The following is a 13,949-nucleotide window of genomic DNA, read 5'->3' on the forward strand; positions in this document are numbered from 1 at the left end:
CCATCACTTTGAAGCAGCTCTGCAAAACCCTTCACGTCTGTCCCGTCCTCCGAGAGAAACGGGGTCCTCTCAGCCTGAGCGACAGGGCTGCCTGGAGGCCCAGGGAGGCAGGGTCACCTGTCCCAGGGAGGAAGGTGCGAAGCCCCCAGGGGGCTCTGGGCAGGGGCCAGTCCCCACACCCCCACCGCGCCCACGCAGCCCCCGTGCTCTTATTCAGAGCTGCCAGCGCTGGGCTCCTCTGCCCTGGGGCGGGAAGGGCAGGTGCATCCCTTTAGGCTGCTGACTGGGAGGCCCATGAAAGTGTAGGAAGGCCCGAGGGGTAGGGAGAGGACGTCTGGGTGGAAACTGAGTCAGGGCCAAGCAACAGAGCCTGCAGCTGTGACTTCCAGCCCGCCTCAGCCCTGACAGGTTCGAGGGCGGGACAGGGCTCCTCGGGAGGCGCGCAGGTGGGGGTGGGCTCCTGGGCCACCAGGCGGCAGGCTGAGGGTCTCCCGGAGCCGCTCCCTCTCTGCGGGCTGGGCCCCTCACTGGCCCGGGCAGAAGCAGGAGGATTTGGTTTCGTTTGGAAGATGAAGAACCCTTGAAAAACAGCCTGTGAGCGTCGAACAGAATGGGTCTCTGTCGATGTCGTTGGCATAACAAGGCTCTGAATCATCAGTCATAGGAAGAATCTGCCAGTGAGGAGGAGCAGAGGCCCGGGAGCCCCTGTGTGCAGTCCGTGGCCGCGCCCTTGGGGTTAGGCTCGGGAAGGCGAGGGAGAAGCAAGCGGGAAGCGGCCTTGGCCTCTGCCTCGGGTGTCGTTGGGAGTAGGGGCTGATCCACGCCTTGTGGGGCCTAAAGCTTAGGACTTACCCAGGCCTTCGGGCGGAGCTTTCTCAGTAAAGGAACCCGGAACTAGGTGAGGGCCCCAGACGGGGCCGTGCACTGAGGAGCCCTGTGGTTTCAGCTTCCGAACCTGCCTCTGGTGGGGCCTGGGTTTTCCTAAGCAAACCTCATCCATGTGTCTGCCCTTGACCGACAGGCTGTGTGACCTTGACCCGACCCCTCTCCTCCCATGGAGCCCAGGAGACGGTGCCTTGGAAGGCCCTGAACATGCATAAAGATAACAAGGCTGAGCATTTCTTCCTCGGGAGAGATGAAGGCTCGAGGCTGTTTAGAGATCGACGGGGCCGCTGCCCCATATGAAATGCTGCTCTGACTCAGGCGCCCGTCACGCTTCTTAACGGCTGCCTAACGTGCCTCATTTCCACTGTCGTTTCAAAGCTGATTGTGCGTCACGCAGGGATCCCGGCAACGTGGTAACCCCCCTCTTCCACTGGACCGGCGCTCCCCCTGTTGGCTGCAAGCCCCTCATGACCTGCGCTGGTCTGGCCTGAGCCGTGCGTGTGCCCACACGCGTGTGTGCGTGCACACCCTTGGGGCTTCTCTCCCTGGAGTCCTCTCCCCTCCTCAGTCTGTGCTGACACACCATCACACACGAGCATCAGCGCCTGAGCTAGCACTGTGCTTCGACGGCTTTAGTCCCCGCCCCACGGCGCCCCATCCCCATGCAAGTCAGGGCAGCGCCAGGCCTGGCCTGACCCGGGGCTCAGATTGTGTCATCAGGAGCTCCCTTAGCTCTGCTTTCCGTGTTGGCCTCACCCTTCTGTCAGGTGCCTGCGTGAGGTGCCCTGGCAGCGCCTCAGAGGGAGAGGGCTTCTCATTCATAGGAGTCCATTGCAAGTCCCAGCACGGGATGGCTGGGCCCAGGTCGCATGTCCATCCTCAGCCTGGTGACTGGATCAAAGGGTATGAAACGCACTGACTGGCCGGATCTAGGTCCTATGTTTCTCTTTGATGCCTGTGTATAGACGGTTAACTTCCCCCAAACCACATGGACTAGGAAAGGCTGGAGGGGGTCTTCTGAGGAAAAAGAGGCACTGTTGGCATAAGATGGGGAGGTAGAGGGTGGGAGCAGGCAGGACAAATAGCCACAGACGTGGACTTCCCCACGCAGGGCAGTGGAGCACCTTGGCATCTCCACTGGGGATAAGCTCACCCCACAAGTGGTGGGAAACCAGCTCAAAACCCCCGAGAACCGCATATGACATCAGGGGTAGGGAGCCTGGAACTGAGAGCCACGTGGAGACAGGGCCCGAGGCAGGCAGAGTGGAGACAAGCCCAGGGTTTCCTGCTGGCCTGGGAGGCAGAGGGCCGGGTGGAGACACAGGTGCCCAGGGGCCGTGTCAGTAGGGAGCCCGGACAGGGATGGCAAGGAGCAGGCAAGGATGCGTCAGGAGGGAGGCCTCTGGAGGAGTTCTCCCAGCAGCTGGTTAGAAATGAGCTTCTCGAGCTCCTCTCCACACCACCTGCATCAAAATCTGAATATGAATCAGATCCCACACGACCCACGTGCACCACTAGTCTGAAGGACCCATCTCTGAGCCCTCACAGTCAGGAACGATGGGACTTAAGTGACGAGGCACGTCAACATCATACCGAAGAAGGAGCAGAGCGCCGCCACCGCCAAGAGACTTCTCTGCGAAACCGAGGGTCTGGCGAGATTGCATCACCCCCATATCTTGATGGTGCAGGTCATCGAAAGTGAGGAGACACTATTCATCATCAGTGAATATGTGCGCGGAGGCAACCTGCTGGACCACCTGATGGAGCACGGCGCCCTGACGGAGGAGGAGGCGCGAGGCTGGTTCCGGCAGCTCGTCTCTGCTCTCCAGTACCGCCACCGCCGGGGCGTCATACACCGGGACCTGAAGCCAGAGAACGTGCTCCTGGACCCGGCGGGGAGCGCGAAGCTGGCCGACTTCGGCTTCTGCAGCCTGGACCCCGGCGGGCCGCTGAGCACGTTCTGTGGCACCCCCGGCTACATGGAGCCGGAGGTCATGCGGCGGCAGCCCTACGACGGCCCCCCGGCCGACGTCTGGAGCCTCGGCGTGCTGCTCCACGCCATGCTTGCCGGGTCCCTGCCGTTCTCAGGTGAAGAATTCCACGCCATGCAGCGCAGCATGCTCCTGGGGGCTTACTCGCCGCCCAGGCTGGTGTCGCGCCAGTGCGCCCGGCTGCTCAGAGGCCTGCTGACCCTCGACCCAGAGAAGAGAAAGACCTTGGAGGAGGTGATGGGGGACCCGCGGATCAACTGTGGCCCGCCGAGGCTGAGGCCTTACAGGGAGCCGCCTGCTGACACGAGGGCCGCCTGGGGGACCTACGAGATGCCGAAGGCCCAGCAGCCATGGGGGGGTGGCCACGCCAGCCCCCCGAGCGCCCTCCCCTCCAACAAGGCCCGCAGCTGCTGTGCTTCGCCACACTGCAAGGCGTGGCGGAGGGCCTCGGAGCCCCGCGGCCGGCGCGCTGGCAGTGAGCCCGTTCTGCCTACCTGGGACCAGCAGGCTGGCCGTCAGCGGCCCAACGAGAAGCCACAGTCAGGGCCGAAGGTCGCAGAGCCTGGCGGTGCTCTGCCCAGCCTGGACACGGGCCTCGCCGCCCCCAGCCCGGCCCCCCCATGGGACCCCGGGGCCGTCCCCTCCTCCCACAGTGCCTGAACCACACGTGGGGCTCAGGAGGGAAGCTGCCGAGGAGACTCCCGGCAGGCGGGGCAGCCCCACGGGGTGACCCTGGCCTCGCCCTCTGGCCGCAGCCAGGGCCGAGGGGGCGCTGCTGGGAGGCTGTTCAAGGCACTCCGAGGTCTGTGCCGCTGCCTGACAATCAGGATCAGGTCTCGCAAGAGGAACAGTGTGTGGCCCCAGTGAGGTCCCAGCAGGTCCGGTCCCAGCGCAAAGGTCGAGCTGCCCCCGGCATTGTCCGCTCACAGGGAGCAAGTCGCAGAATCCGGAGCCGGCCCCGGGCGTGGGGCTTCGGCCAGAGGGAGACGCCTTCTGCTGTGAGTGGGGCCCGTGCAAGAAGGACACGCGTGTGTGCAAAGATGCGGGTCAGAGGACTCGCTCCAGCAACCGGGGAGCTGTGCCAACCGCGGCGGCGCTCTCTGCAGAGATTCAACTCGGAAGGGACCTGGCCCCTCTGGGAGCCTCCAAAGCATCGCGGCCAAACACTCGGGGAACCTAGAGGACGGCCTGGAGGCACCTGGGGGACACGAGGAGAGGCCACCCTCGCTGCAGCTCTGCCCCTTGGCCCCACCGGGGTGGAACCTCAGAGCCTGGACTGCTTTTCCCGGAGCACAGCTTCCCTCCCCGTCCTCTCCGTCTCTTCTTCCACGTTGAGGGGCTGACGGTCGGGTCTCGGAAAGTCCTCGGTTTTCCAAGTCTTGTAATAAACTTGCTGCTGCAGAAAGCTGTGTCACAGATGCTCCGTTTTTGCACCCTCCTTACGCAGAGCGGGGGCTGGGCGGGCTCCAGCTTGAGACGCGTGTAGGGATGTAGCACGAGGAGGTGATCAGAACAACTAGGTGGAGAAGTGACTCAGAATTCTTGGGGTAACGCTCCTAGCAACTAATGCGGGTCTGAAGGGACAAGGCTGGGAGCCACAGTGGAGGGCAGAAAGGCAGCGACCGTGGCTAACACTAGCTGACGTTTCCAGAAGCAGCACGGGAAACTTCGAGCCTGTGGCTTTTATGACTACAAGCGAGAGGTCCAGATAGGGTAACCGAGTCCGTGAGCCACCCTTGGGGGGTCGGGGTGGCAGGGTGTGGGCCCCCGAGCGGACTCAGGTCACTTCCACGTGCAGATGGGTCTTCCGACTGTATCGCAGGACTTGGCCCTGGGCACTGGGACGATTTCTCCTTTTGATGACGGTGATGCGGAGCAGGCCCCTAAGAGCACTGACGAGGTGTGGGCTGTTCGGACAGCTGCAGGTTCCAGGGGAGGTGACAGGAAGCCAGACATCCTGGGGCTCCAGAGGGAGGGTCAACCATCAGGGAGCTTCCGCAGGGGCTCCTCAGAAGCCTGAGGATGGCCAGGAGGCCGCTGGCTGCTGCTCGCGAGGCCGGTGGCACTGTGTGCAGTCTTTCCACGTGCTCACGAGACGGCTCGGGACGGTCCCAGCACGAGAGTGGGCAGAGATTTCCCTGCGCCCACGGAGTGCAGGGCCAGGGCCAGGAAGAGGAGGGCTGTGGACATGCTGGAAGGCTTGTTGCTCCCCGTTCGGGTCCCCCGCTGTGGTTTTCTTTACGCCAAACAGCCCAGCGTGTGGTCCTCCGGCATTGCTCTCCTGGCATCTGTCCAGGGACCCCTTCCCTTCAGGGCCAGTCCCACTGCCTCGGTGGGCTTTCGGGACCCTCTGTGACCTGTTCCCGGCAGCCCTTTGCACTCCCACCTCCTCCCTGGGCTTTACTCACACTGACTGGTTCGGTTTTCCACAAATCCTCTGCCCGTGAGGCTCCCCCTCGGTGAAGCCCACATGCTGGGCGCTTGGCCAGACTCACGGGCTCCCCGAGGGGAATGAGGCGTGGATCCCGCTGGAAGAGCACAGCCCAGCTGGGAAGAGAAGGCGGGGACCCAACAGGAGGACAGTCCCCTGTGCCGGGGACAGAGGCAGGACGTGCCCAGCTCAGCACACGCTCACCCCCTGCTGGCAGTCTAAAGGGAGGTGGCACCTAGTGGGGAGGGCTGCAGGCTCTGACCGCAGCAATCGGAGGAGGCGTCCCAGACAGAAGGAGGCTGCGGTGGTGGGCACGTACAAGACAGAGGCAGGCGCGAGGCTTGGGGGGACGTGGACCAGCACCCCTTGTTTCTGGGACCACTTCCGCTGGTGCATTGTGCTCTGCGTCTCCGAACTTCGATATCCCCCAGCTCAGGCCTGGAGAGCAGTCAGCTGCGATGACGGAACGCTCTGCTGATGAGGCTTTCTCCGTCTCTTCTGTGAGCTTGGGCGCTGGCTGGCTGGCCGGCGGCTGCCTCTGAGCTGCCTCGTTAGGCTAAGCTCAGTTCCACAGCAAGGGCCCTGGGTCAGTTTCTAAGGAGCAGGGGAGCAGGAGCAGGGAGCGACGTGCTCGGCCTCCGCTGGAGAAGATGCTTCTGGCTTCAGGTGCACAGTGGGCTCTGCGGGGAGAGACCGTGAGTCGGTGTGGGGCCCCACCAGGGATTTGCCAGCGCAGCTAATGAACGCCCCCGCTGGCCCGGCATCTTCAGCTGACTCCTGAATTATGAATTACTTAATGCAACTGGTCTGATGGGTCATTTTTCACAAAACAGCAACTCAGGGTGTGGAGTGGTGGGGTGGTGGGAGAAAACATTAACAAGGGTGTGGCAGACAGTTCCGGGTGGCTCCCAATGGCATCGTCCACCTCCCAGAGCAACTGAACCCCTGACTCCTAGCTGGGAATGTGGCCACCCAGGACACAGAGTTCCCAGCCTCCTCTGCAGCGGGCTGGGCATGGAACCCAGCGCTCCCTCAGGACGGGAAGGGAAGTGACTTGTGCAGCTTCCAGATATTTCCCAGGAGAGAGAAGGAGGCTCTTCTATCTGCATCTCCCTCTGTCCTGTTGCCGGGAGCACGAGCTCTGAGGCTGGAGCTCTGTCCTGACCACACGGACGAGGGCGGCTCCTCTGGGATGACAGGGCAACGGGGACAGGAGCCTCCCGGGCAGCCCTGCCAGACCAGCGCCAACCGTGTGCCTCCAGACTGAGCGTGGGAGAGGGGCCAGCTCTGTGCGCCACTCTGCCGTGGGCCTTTGTTCCAGCAGCTGGACCCTGTCCTGACCAGGATGGCCATCTTGGAGGCGACTTTCTGGGGGGCTCCCTCGGGTCAGGCCGCTCCCCGGGCCACAGCTGCCTGCAGTGTTCAGCCCTCCTTTCCGTGGGGTGACAGCCAAGCTCAGCTCCAACCCACTCCCCTCTCGTGGCGCTGCCCTGGAAATCTAATGCGTGAAGGTCGATGCCCCCAGGAAACAAATCTGGCGCTGGTGCCCCCCAGGGCGTCCCCTTGTTCTGTCCTCCCACACTGCGCACCCCCACTCTCTCCCAAAGACACCCCTTGTTGTGAAACAGGCCGGGCTGAAACTGTCTCTCCCTGCTGATGTCCGCAGATTCTCGTCACCTGACTCAGGGAGCAGCTCTCTAATTGGATTATTGCTGGAAAGTTGAGTTAGGAACTGAGGGCTGTCTGCTAAAGTGACAAGATTAAAAGCTGAATCCGAAAAACCCACCAAACTCCAGGCTCAGTGGGCAGGCAGAGCCTGGGACTCGGTCAAGCCCTGGCCCCGAGCCCGCCGCCTGGGGAGACAGACGTTCGGGACGTCCCGGGGCTCTGGTCTTGTCCGTGGAATGCCTGATGTGCCCTCCACTCTTCTGGAGCCTCCCGTTTGATGGGGAAAGGAACTCCAGTGTGTATTCCAGGTTCACCTTGTCGAAGATGCTGTGACAGGGCGCACACTTCCTTTGCTCTTCCTCTGTTCAGGCTAAGCGTCTGCAAAGGGTCTGGGAGGGCAGGTTTCACACAGAATGTGACAAGGGAACATGTGCGGTTCAGTAAGGCCAGCGGACCCGGAGACGATGCCATTGAGAAGATAGTTGATTACTTGCAGTTCTCCGAGGCGGAGCTCGCAGGGCCACGCAGGGCCACCCGGGAAGCCCCGGGGGTCAGGAGGCGAGACAGCAGGGCACCGCGGGCAGGAGTCTGTCCTGTGGGTTCTGCGGGGAGGAACAGCGAGGCAGGGTGAGCAGGCTCAGACGGGCTGGTCTGAATAACTCACAGGCTCCGGGGCAGGGGGCTGTCCCGCCTGTCCGGTGCCTGCCCTGGGGGACAAGGGCAGGGGGCCCGTGGCCCTGAGTGTGAGAGTCCAAGAGAGGAGGTGCTTGGGGTGTGGATGGCCCCTGGATGGGTCGGTTTGTATTTGGAATGTGGGCCCACGAAGGAGGGCTCTTCCTGGGGTGGGGGTGCGACAAGGGAGGCAGGAGGCTGAGCCGAAGGGACTTGGGACAAGGCGTGTCCCCTATGCGCACGCGGGCCAGAGGTTAAAGCCTCAGGTTTCCAGAAGCTACAAACATGGCCCAGACAAGGCTCAGCTCCGACGTCACCTCCTCAGAGGAGCCTTCCCTGCTTCCTGTGTCCACAGTGACGGCCTCCCGCCCCGGTCTCCCTCGCGTCGGCCCTTTCATTCCCCTCACTGCGTTCAGAGCCAGGCCCCCCGCTCAGCACCCGCTCAGTGGGAGACGGGCAGGAGGTCAGGGCGCCCGTTCATTTCTTCACTCACTCGCTCGTTCTTTCCTCATGGATTTGGTTCCTGCCGGGTGCCAGGCCCTGGCTGGATGATGGCTTGTCCTTGGAGACCCTGCTCAGATTTCACCGCCTCCATGAAGCCCTTCTCAAACCACATCCCCTCCTGCAGCCCCCTCTGGCCTCACCTGGGCCCCCAGAGCTGTGCTCACTGTCTGATGGCCTCTCCAGCCTGGGAGCGCTGGGAGGGCTCTGGGACAGATACAGAAAGGGGCTCAGAAACGTGTGACGATGGCTACACCCTGACTAGACGGAAGGATTGCCCACAGGCGCACGGGGGTCCAGGTCACCCCCTCCCGTCTTCCTCCGGGAACAGGGCCCCTTCCTCACCAGGAACAGAGGGACCTTCTCTCATCCTGTGCTCATTTAGACCGTTAGCAGTCTGGATTCTTTTCTCAATTTTAATTCTTTTTAAACTTTGAGGACATGTCATGAGGGTATCCCTCGGTAATGAGAAACTTAATTATCACTTCAAGGGAGGGAACCCACCTGTTGTGTCTGAGCCAAGACCGGACAATGTGGAAAGAGCAGGATGCTGAGGAGGAGCCGGCTCAGGGGCTGGGCCTCGGGGCAGCCGGAGGAGGGCAGACAGAGAGATGGATGGAGGCACAGCTGCCGGGGCGGGGGTCAAGCCGGGAGGAGGGGGAGTCCAGGGGCCTCCACAGGTGAGGGCGGTGGCTTCCAGAGGCCCCTCTGTCACGTACAAGCCGTGTTTCTCAGGCCGCCGCACCTCCAGGCCTTAGCATGAGCTGGTCCTCCAGCAGGAGCGCCTTTCCTCTGCTCTCCAGACAGCAGTGCCCTCACCCTGCGAGACTCTGCCCTTCTGGCATCTGTTCCCCAGCCTGCCCGGCCAGTACCCCGCCCCCACCATGACACACGCAGCCCGCTCTGTGCTTAGGTCACCTGGTTGTCATCGCCTGAGGCTGGGATGTCTGCTTGTGTGAGAGACCGGCAGACCTGGCTTCTAGCTTTCTAAGTCTGTGTGACCTTGGACGGGTCCCTGGTCCCTTTGGAGGCTCAGTTTCTCTCTATAAGTGGGTCTGGCAGTGGTACCTCATGGGGGCGCTGTGCTCTCTGAGCTGCTGGAGATGGAGTGTTGGATGGGTGCCTGTTGCTGGTGCCCTTGGTGCTGACCCCGGGGCCGTGGCCCCCGCGTGCCCAGGGTTTGCGGGATCCCTGGCTGCAGTGATGCACGAGGGAGTGGGAGACGGGCAGGAGGTCAGGGTGCAGCTTTGGAGTCAGAAGACACAGCATTCCTCGGGGACACTTCCCTGAGCCCCTGGTCCCGGGCCTCGCCCACCCACCTCGTCTCAGCTGCCTTCGGGGCACTCAGTGAACCCCTGCTCTGAGGCTGCATTCCCAGTGCGTCTAACCCAGGCCGGACACTGCTGTCCTCACGTCTCGGGTGAAGAAGTGAAGCTCCATGGGGCTAACGGGAGGACCGCAAACTCAGATGCCTCCAGGGGTCAGGTCCAGAGAGGTGGGTGAGGCCCTGGGCCAGAGGCAAGCTGAGGGAGTGGCGGGGACTGTGGTGAGCTGGGAACACATGCTCCATCCAGAGAGTGGCTCCAGCTCAGCTCCAGAAGAGCGTCTCCGAGAGGGACTGTCGCAGGTGGCCAGCCGTTCCCATTTCATACCAACAAAAAGCTTGACACCTGGCGTTCGGTCTGTAGTCTTCCAGGTTTTCAGTATTAGAATGAGCTTTGAAAATCTACCTTTGCCCTGGCGCCCTGAGTTGAGATGCCCCCTTGCTTCCGGCTTGAACCCTGACTGTGCAGATATGATGGCTGGAATGGAGGCAGCCACACTGCAGTCATGAGGGAGTGACACTAACATTCTGTTAATGGTGGGATAGAGAGGGGGTGGCTTCTGGGTCACCGATGACATTGTCGGGCCACCAGACCACGTCTGGACTTCCCGTCTCTCACATCGTTTTTAAACATTACACGTTAGATGTCTTTGTGGTTTAAGCCACTCTTAATAGAGTTTTCCATTATTTGAGCCAAACTCATATCTCACTGGAAGCCTGCAAGTCTCAGCTAAAACTTCTCTGTACTTAAGTAGTTCCCCAGCAGACGTGGGCCTCTGCCCCGACGCCACCCTTCACCCCTGGAAACGGCCCGTGAGCTGCGGTTCTGTCTGCCTGGCTGGCTCGTCCGCGCTTGGGCTGTGAACAGCTCTGGGCCGGCCGCTGTCCTTGCTTCTCTGCACACAGCGGGCCCTCAGACACCGCAGGGTCCTGGACCCCCAGCACGGCCAGAAGCCCCCAGCCAGCACGAAGCCTTTGGGGTCCCTTTGGCCCGAGCCCTGTGTCCGCCCCTCGGGGCCTCAACAGCCTCCTCAGCTGGTGCGAGGTCCCTGGTGGGCAGCTCTCGCCTCAGGGCCCTTGGGGGCTGAGCTTGGTGCACCGTCCGCCCGGGCCCTCCTGTGGCGGCCTCTGGAGGCCACGAGGCAAAGAAAGCAGGACCCGAGCTGCGTTCCAGGGTGACGCGGAAAGGGCAGCGAGGGACCCATCGCATTCCAGAAGGAGCGAGGTGCCCTGCGTATTCTGGAAAGACCTCCTCTGTGCAAGTGGGGAACAGGGTCCCGCAAGGCCCGAAGGAAGGAAGGGGTGTCCGGAGGGCCGGCGGGCGGCACAGGCTGTGGCCTCCCCTGTACAGGCTCCAGACACTGGGCCTGGTGGTCGCCTGAGCGTGACTCCCCCAAGCAAAGCAAGACAAAGCCGGGAGGGGAGCCGGGCGGGGCCGGGCCAAGAGCCGGCCCCCTGTGTGCACAAGCCCCCCGGGCGCCTCTGGGCAGCCCGTGCGGCCACCACGGCTCAGGCGCTCCCAGCACACGTGCCACTGGCGCCAGAGCCCCCGGCACGCGGGCAAGCCACCTCGGCCAGCTCCCCAGAGAGCAGCAGCAGCGTCTGGGCCAGCTGCCTGGTCCACACGTCCTTGCTATGGCCACTTGCCTCCCTTCTCTGAGCCTCAGTCTTGTCCTCCAAAACGAGGATTAACTTGGGTAACAGTCTATAGCAGGCCCCCAACAGATATGGCTTGAGTCCAGTTGGGCCGCAGGTTAGACTGGAGCCTTGCAGTGTTATCTGGAAGTTCTTCCTTGAAGCTAGCCTAAATCCTCCATGTTGTAGCCATGCCAGAGTGCTCCATTTGCCAGCTGAAAGGAACAGTCAGAAGCTTTATTCTTTTCCTTTTGTGTTGTGAGGAAGATTGGCCCTGAGCTAACATCTGTGCCAATTTTCCGCTATTTTCTATGCGGGACACCTGCCACAGCATGGGCTGATGAGCGATGTGAGTGTCTGCACCTGGGGCCCAAACCTGCAAACCTGGGGCCGCTGAAGAGGAGTGCAGGAGCTTAACCAGTATGCCGCCGACCCGGCCCCAGGATTCTTTTGATAGCCTGTGACAGAAACCCAAGGGGCTTGAACTAGCAAACGAACAAAGCAGGAGACAATGATTTCTGTAACTAGGCCGTCTAAAGGCAGAGAGCTTCAGGTGAGGCTGTACCTGGGTGCTCGACGCCATCAGCAGGGATCGGCCCTCCCAGCCTCTTGGCTTGGCTGCCTGCCCTGTGTGCTGCTGTCCTGCTCAGGGGAGCTCTCCACCGTCACTCCCAGGCTGGCCTCATCACCCCTCAGCAGCCCAACAGAGAAAGAACTTCTCTTCCCCAGGATTCCAGCCCTAACTGCTTCCCGCTTCCCAGGTGGGAGATGGGGTGCCTGGCCGGGCCAAGGTGGGACCGGCTCTGAGTTCACATCAGCCCCGCCGTCGGTTCCCCTTCAGAGAACCCAGCAGAGATGGGCTAAAACTCAAGGCCCACATCCCCAGGGCCCTGGGTCCTTAGTGACACTCATAGGTAAAGGCTTGTTTCTGTGACCTCTGACCCCTTGAGCTCTAGAGCCAAATGGAATTAGCAAATTGTTCAAGTCCAGATGGGCTCCCGCTGGGCTCCCACTAAAGTCATGCTGATCCCAGGACCTTGAAGTCCTTTTACAGAGAAACTAGCGTCCAGACAATATCCAGAAACCGAGGCTGCCCAGGCCCAGCTCCTCGGCTCCCTGACGTCAGAGTGCACCTTCCCCCGTGGAGACAAACAGCCGAGGACGCTCATCTGAGAAACCCTCTGTCTCCTCGGCTGGAAGCAGCCCCAGACGCAGGCCCATGGGAAAACGCTGACCAGGAAGGCCACGGCACCCTCCCCTACCTAAAGCCCCAAATCAAAAGCCCCACCCGTTTCTTAACGGGGAGCTAGCAATTTGGGGGCCCCTGGCCCTTGCTTTGCTGCCCCTGACTGGTGAAGGAAAGCTTTCCTTTTCCCCCAAGACTCTGTTCTTGTTATTTGAACGGGCATCGGGATCAGAGACCAAACATTCAGTAAGCAAGGGTGCAGCCGCCACGCTCCTCTGCACCCGTTCTCCTGGGGAGCCTGCTCCGTGGGCTGCCCACACCCGGTGGTGTGCTCCTCACCAGGGACTCAGGGCCGCGCTGCTCCCCTCCCGCCTCCTTTCCGAGCCCCACTTCGCTCGTCTGAAAGAGGAGCAGGAGTTCCTGTGGAAAGGCAGGATTTGGGGTCCGCTCCCAGCTTCACGGCCTGCTTGTGCTGTCCCATTAGAAACATTTATTCAGTCACAAATGGCCCTGAGCACCTACTGTGTGCTCCTCTGAGTTTTCAGCGCTGGGAGTTGTCCCGGGCAGGGGGCATCGCCCAGGAGCCTTCCAAAGGAAATGGGTTCTGTCCAAAAGCTCACTTCCAGGCCCTCTCTGCCCCTCGCTGTGTGTCCTGAGGGAATTCCTCCCCGTCTCTGGGCTTCTGCTTTCTCATCTGCAAAGCCAGGCTCTGGGGAAAAGGAGGTCCTGGACCCCCTCAGCTCTGACACAGTGGGGCTTGGTCTCAGAGCGTGTCTCCAGCTGCGAGTCAGCCCGTGAGCATCTCGGACAGTGACCATGATGCTCCAGAGGCGGGCTGGGCTGAGCGGAGGCCACAGTCACACAGTTGCACATTTGAGTCCTTCCCCTTCGGGCCGTTAAGGGCACCCAGGGCAGAGGAGGACCCTGGGCTCTGAGCTCCTGTGAGCTGCCCAATGCTGCTGCTGCGACAGAAAATCTCTCCTGGCGTGTTGGTGACTCCCAAACCCGCCCACCACGGATGGTGAAATTGTGGACTCCGAAAGGGAAGCACAGAGAGGCAACACGGCGGGAGGAGAGGATGAGGCAGAGGTCCCTCGGAACCGTCCATGTCGCCTGCCTCTCCTTCCCTCCTCCTTCCCGCCCACCCCTCCCTTCTCTGTCTCAGCTGAAATTGGTCCGCACCCTGGAGGAGTGGAGACCCTGAGGCGCTGGTGGGGGAGGAGGGGTCCCTCGGAGTATGCCCAGTGGGGACCACTTCCTTTTTCTTCTGGTTGAGCCTACCTTCTCTTCATTCTTTGAACAGCTGGGGACATGAGTGAATCCCCCTGGTGGCTCTGTCACTCATTCGTCAGTTCACTCAGCACTCCTCGCCTTATTAAGCCGTGGGTTCCCTCCTTTATTCAGCTCATGCTCTTCTTTTGAACAAGATGGGAGATTTATTGGGAGAACACAGGGAGCCCCAGAACAAACAGAGAATAGGCTCACCGGTCTTCCCCAAAGAGCAGAGCCCGCGGCTGGTGAGACAGGAGAAGCCAAGCCTGCTCCCTTCCTTCCCCACCCTGGGGCCACATAGCCACCCAGGCCCCTCAGTCAATCCTCCTATCTTTTAAACCTGTTGGTGTCTCCCCACTTCCACTGCCATCACCCTCGTCTAAA

General features: G+C 61.7%; 1 long non-coding RNA gene across 1 annotated transcript; it reads right to left on the bottom strand.

The window, feature by feature from the left end:
* Positions 1–7,473: 7,473 nt before the first annotated feature.
* On the bottom strand, positions 7,474–11,770 carry LOC139076731 (uncharacterized). The gene is made up of 3 exons (XR_011528626.1): positions 11,673–11,770; positions 11,484–11,565; positions 7,474–7,577 (listed from the first exon to the last, which is right to left on the bottom strand). It is a non-coding gene; the product is annotated as an uncharacterized lncRNA (long non-coding RNA).
* Positions 11,771–13,949: the final 2,179 nt, after the last annotated feature.

This window comes from Equus przewalskii, chromosome 17, assembly GCF_037783145.1.
Source record: "Equus przewalskii isolate Varuska chromosome 17, EquPr2, whole genome shotgun sequence".
In the NCBI taxonomy this organism is placed as follows: domain Eukaryota; kingdom Metazoa; phylum Chordata; class Mammalia; order Perissodactyla; family Equidae; genus Equus; species Equus przewalskii.